The sequence below is a fragment of the Melopsittacus undulatus genome, assembly GCF_012275295.1.
Source record: "Melopsittacus undulatus isolate bMelUnd1 chromosome W unlocalized genomic scaffold, bMelUnd1.mat.Z SUPER_W_unloc_6, whole genome shotgun sequence".
In the NCBI taxonomy this organism is placed as follows: Eukaryota; Metazoa; Chordata; class Aves; order Psittaciformes; family Psittaculidae; genus Melopsittacus; species Melopsittacus undulatus.
Window position 1 is genome coordinate 353,241 of NW_022993948.1, and position 5,969 is coordinate 359,209.

The following is a 5,969-nucleotide window of genomic DNA, read 5'->3' on the forward strand; positions in this document are numbered from 1 at the left end:
TCTATTCACAAGAAATTGTTTGAACTTAAAGAAAATACTGTAGAAACAAATCCTATAGACTCTTGGTTAAAATCGTTAGGAATAAGTAGTTGGTTAAGGAGTTTAATCATGATGTTTAGTGGACCAATAATGATTATGTTGTTAATTTTGTTTTTGGACCTTGTTTGTTACAATGTACTATGCAACGCATGCAGCAGATGACGAACGCCTTATTTGAAAAAAGAGGGGGAGATGTTGGGGGTCGAGCATGGGCGCTTTAACAGGCTTGCAGCAAGCTGTGAGAAAGTGAACCTCTGACCCCAGGCTGGAAGAGGAAGCGTCAAGGTCAGCAAAACAGGAGCGCAATAACAAGATGCCAGAAGCATGATGTAACGCTAAGCTGAAGCGAAGGTGTGAAACCAATCAGGAGAGGCAAAGTGGAGCGTGTACCTCTCGCGGGCAAAGTGAAGCAGCCAATCAAGTAATGCGTGATTGCGTGTAAGACAGTATATTAAGAGCAGCCTTGTAATCAATAAACGGAGCATTTTGTGAACCTACATCGTATCGGTGTTTTCTCCCCTCCACCTGGCCGCGGCATCGTGATAAATGGGCAGCTGTAAAGGGAGAAGCGAGATGGGTGGGGGATGCAGATGTATTGCACGGTTTCCCATGGTGTGTGTGCTGGATCAAGATCTGCGGTGGGAAGGTCTCTCGTATGCTCTTATCAGGGGTATCGGGCAGAATGTGTCAGACCATGGAGTTTGGGACCCCATATACAACTCCTTTGATACAGTCTCTCTGTGATACTCATGAACTAGAAGTTGATAAATATAAGTATGTCGATGTTTCTAGCGACCTTTGGAGACCTTTATAGATATTGCTGTCACTTCTTCCGATGTAGGCTGGCCACCTGTGTCGGAATGAGTGTGCATTTTGGTCAGTACAAAAGCCCAAGCCTCTTGTGATGTGAGGGGGGCAGAGCCTCTGCGGGGACACCCGCTAAAGTTGAGCCTGCCACCTCACACTGCAGTGATGCTTCTCGGAGCTGGTTTCCTGATAGTCTTCACAAGGTCCTTGTGCCATGTTCTGTATGTGGGACTGTGCAGTGGGAACAATGATTGTCTGGATTTTGTGTTTCAAATATTGTAGTTGTGTGGAGTATGCTTGTGGGATCCCATATGTGTGTGTGTGTGTGTGATGAGGGCAGACAGTGTTCTGTATATTTTTTGTTGTCGGTTTCATGTAAAAGTTTTTAACAGGTAGCAGTTTAACGTTTCGGGCAAGAAAGGGTTAATGCAAAAGTGTGGTTACCCAAAGGAATTAGTTGCTGCTGCTGAGAAGGCAGCCATTTATGACTACTGCCAAGCAGGCCGGCCTTTGTAGCCATGCAAAGCAGGGTGAGTGACTGTGGAAGAAAAAAAAAAAAAAAGAGGGTGTGAAATGATGCAGCAAACTCCTTTACTGTTAACACTGTGCAGTTTATTTCTGCAGCTGCTTCACATTCCGTTTGTATCAGAATGCTTCTGCTTTAAGGAATCGCTTTAACCTGTCTACTTCTCAAGAATTTATAACCCGGAGGAAGGGGGTATATTTGTGTCCTCCTACCTACAGGTCCATGGCGGCTGCCTGCAAAGTTTGTCAGGCCTTGCCATGAGCTGGACAGATGAGTGGAAAAACTCGAAGCATCAGCTACAGGAGCTGACCATGAATACCACAAACAAAATTAGATAGAGGAAGAGAATAATGAATGATTGGAAAACATCACTTGGGGGCAACTGAAAAGTAACAACTTGAATATGTGTGCTTGTAAATTATTAGAGGTTGTGATTTTGTGTATAAAACCACCTGTATTTACTAGCCAGTTGCTAATAAGAAACTATACCTTGTATTGTATGGATTTATCACTTGTAAAAGAGATGTTAGAGCATGCAAATTTACAGCAGCTGCTAGCAAATGCTAAGGCAAAAGCTAGAAAGATTCTAATATGATGGTAGTGTTATAAAGCAAGTAATGGAACAAATTAAGAGGGTGGGAGAACTCCACTGGTAAGAAGTTTCTTTGGTTAGTCCCTCGCTGCCATCAGCATCTTCAACATGCTGCTGCATTCTGTGATAATTACTCTGCTAATGTAAATCTGTGTGTGCTTTGCTATAGTAGTGACTTGTTACTGGATGAAGCAGGGGAAACTCTGCATTGACAACAAGGTGCAAGGACTGAGATTGACCAAATGCCTGCTACCACAGTCAAGGGCAAGACTGGGTTGGCCTCTGTGTTTGCCACCAAGAAGAACCTTTAGCTCCACTGTTGGCTGCAACCCAGCAGGTGTGGAGCAGTGGGGACACATGCCATGCCAAACCTTGATATGAGGGATGGCCTCCCCTGTTATCAGAGAGCCATCCAGGAGAAAAAGGGCAGGCCCAGCTGTGTACAGCTATCAACAGGACCATACTGACTGCCAGAGAAACATATAAAGCCAGAACTCAACAACATAAAGAAATGACAATGACTGAAATCTTTGTAATATCTGTTCTATTATGCGTGACCATGGGTAATGGACAAGTATACTGAGCACATCTGTTAAATCCCCATTATTCCATCCTGTTACATGGTGTGTAGGATTCACTGGTATGCCGCATGTTATAAAGGTTCAAGTGATTTCAAATCAGACTAGTCTTAATGAAATAATGCTGCCTGGAGTAGTGGGTTGTTATGTTACACAAGTCAAGCAGTGATAGAGCAGACACACCAAATTGTAAAAAACTTTTAGTAAAACTAAAAAGGAGGAGATGTGGAGACAGTGTTCTCACAGGAGAATGGATATTTGGTACATGAGCTCTGAATAACTCTGAAAGATACAGCAAGGCCATGAGAGGCCCAAGGAAGCTTAAGCAAGCAAGATAAGAAGAGGCTGGAATTCACTGAGTGATGAGAACTGTGGACTGTTGGCAAGTGTTCGAGGTCAAGTTCTCACACCTGTGCTTAACCAGTTATTTTAGTCACTAAGGGTCTTCAAGACAAGTATCCAATCATGATATGCCAAATTGATGTAGGTGTGTGTAAGCAGTAGTATATAAGGAGTTAATGCTTTGCAATAAATGGCTTTTTGTCTGATCATATTGATCTCTGACTGAGTCCATTCTGCAGCAGCTCCCTATATGGAAAGCTTCCTTCCAAGGACACTAGGATCCTGGGTTAACCACAGCCCCTAACCGCACCAGGTTTCCTGAACTTCTTGATGCACTCACCAGGCACCAGTGTAACAGTGTCTGTCAGCATTAGGCTCATCAATCTGAAAAAGACTGTTATTACAGCTCTATGCTCCCTGTCAGATGATCTCACCAGTGAGTGGGCACTCCTTGTGGACAACAGGAACCACACCTGTGCAGAGCATTGCACACCCCACCCCTCCCCAAGTAGTCAGGTAGCCCTGGCTTCCAGCAGACTCAAAAGAACCTGCCTCTCTTCCCAATAAAAGGAGTCAGTTCTTTGACTTTCCTCTCCCTCCCTGTTAATTGAAGCAGCTTCACTGGCCATATTCCAGAACTGGGTGAAGAGAACATGTCCACTAGGAGGTCCAAAATATTTATTACAAACGTAAGTGCAAGATTGCCCTCTTTGTTCATGTAATCACAGCCTCTGTTTCCTTTCATTAAGGACAGACAGGTCCTTGTAACCAGTAGCAAGGTATGAAATTACCTCATTCCAGGTCATGGTCAGATTGGGATAAAGACCCACAGCATGGTCAATTGTGCTGGCATAAGTCCTCATTCTTTGCGGGCTGCAGCCAGTGACATCTGTCCCCACCCAGCTCACAACTGCTGTGTCTGTACCTCCTGAACTCAAAAGCTGCTGTGCAGCTCATACAAGGTGTCAGCACACAGCAGTGCTTGGCAGTGCTCATCCCTAAGCTCAGGATACTGCAAAACCAAGCAGCATGTCACAAAGCAAAATAGGAGGCATGGTCATGAACTGCAGCAACAAAACCAGACAAGCAGAGAAAGAGTAGACTTCATTCTCTCCTTTATTGTCCCCAAGGACTAAGAAAAGTCTGGGAAAATAAGTACTTAAACATATATCATCTGGGTCAGCCAAAAATTGTCATCCAAAAATTGTCATCCAGGCTAACTACATGTTAATTCAAAAGCTGTAATTAAACAGGCTGAAGCTGATAAGCTCTCACATGGCAAAAAATATATTTTGTGGACTCGTTAACTGTTTATCACCATTTAAACAATGCAGTAAAATAAATCTTGTCTTTCATTTGCAGGCAAACCACACAGCAGAATGAGGTCACAAGTCATTCTCCCATCACATGCACTCAGTGATTCCCCACACCATAAGGAATGCCAAGCTCCAGCCCCAAAGCTGCACAGGTTGACAGCTTCATCAACATCTGCCTTTTCTGTGGCTACCACAGCCCTCTTTTTGCAGTTCCCTCTGCTGCCTACAATGGTGATTCAGCTCAGGCACTTACAGATTCGTATATTGGTAGGGTTTACTGGAATTGGTGGTGGATGGATGTTGGTAAAAGGTGGGTAGGTCCCCACTGGTAGGCCACTGAAGTTCTCCTGTACAGAGAGATTAGAGTCATGCACCAGACTACACACCTGAGAGAGTGACCATGGGAGAGAATACACCTACAGCTACTGTGGGAGTCAGGGAAAGTAGTAACCTAAGGTAAATGCAGGCAAGTATCCAACCTGGTACAGTTTATACTTAATACTTGTAAATCTTTTCCTAGTAAGTCAGATGTAGTCACCTGGAACAACCAGACCCAGCTAATAGGACTGTGGGTTATTCTAAAGAACCATAATGACTTAACACTTCACCTTTCACAGCATTAGAAGTACCAGGGCAAAAAAAAGGCAATATCCTGCATTAAGCACACCAGAGCCACTTCTCCCCAGTGCAGCATCACAAAACAGGTTGTAGAAATAGAACAATTTTTGTTTTGCAAGTCTGTGGAATTTAGTGGCCCCACTAAACATGAATGAGTTATTTCACACCATCCTTGCACTTATCAGTTAGAGACAGTGCCTCCAAAACATCTGCTAGCTTGGGATACTCCTTGTCTTCCAGTCTTGCAATAAATTTTGCAAGAAGGTCACATTGTTTTAAATCTTTGCTACTTACCAGAAGAATTACAGATATGGCTGTTTTCAGCTAGATGTGTGATTTCTGGGGCATCCAACTGTGCCAAAGGTGAAAAGTACACTGTGAGGAAGACTGCTTACTTCATCTTCAAGACCCCCTGCCCACAATCACCAGAGAGTAGTGTGCCAAGAGGAGGAGACTTATGATAATAAGTTCCTGGAGCTAGTGATAATATTCTCTGCCTATACACAGGAATTATGAATACGTATGTGACTAATGCAATAGGGAAAGTATATAAACCTGTAACAAATACTAATCACTTGGGCCTCTGGCTACAGTCATGTGCCCAGCACTGTTGCTTTTGCTTTATTGACTTTGTCCCTCAAAAAAACCTTAACTCGTTTAGAGAAGTTCGTATTTCACAATCCCGTTTTAACAGATTAATTCAAAATGCAGCCATTAAGTAGCCAGCTCACTAGCCATTCTTTTGCAACCATCCTACTGTTATCAATGAGTGAACCAATCTCGTTTTAAAACGCAAATTTATAAATTTATTAAATTGAGCAAGTGATAGCAGATAAAAAACAGCGCTGGGTGCACGAGGGAGTCTCCGCTCCACCCAAGATGCGCACACCAGGTCTTTGGGGGGCTGTTCTTTATCCTTCTCGGTTCAAGGCTTCAGCCAATCCCCCTGCCTCCTTTCGCCCGGATGTTGACGTGGCGCTTTTCCATTGCTTCCCTCTGTTACTGGGGTCTCATCGTCGAGAGGTTTCGAGAAGCTCCCAGAAGTTTCGAGAAGTGTTCGTTACCAGCCTCACCATCACCGGAACCTCTATTCCTTATATGGCGCATGTAACCATACTACCTAACTCCCCCTCCCTCCACCAGCAGGGGTG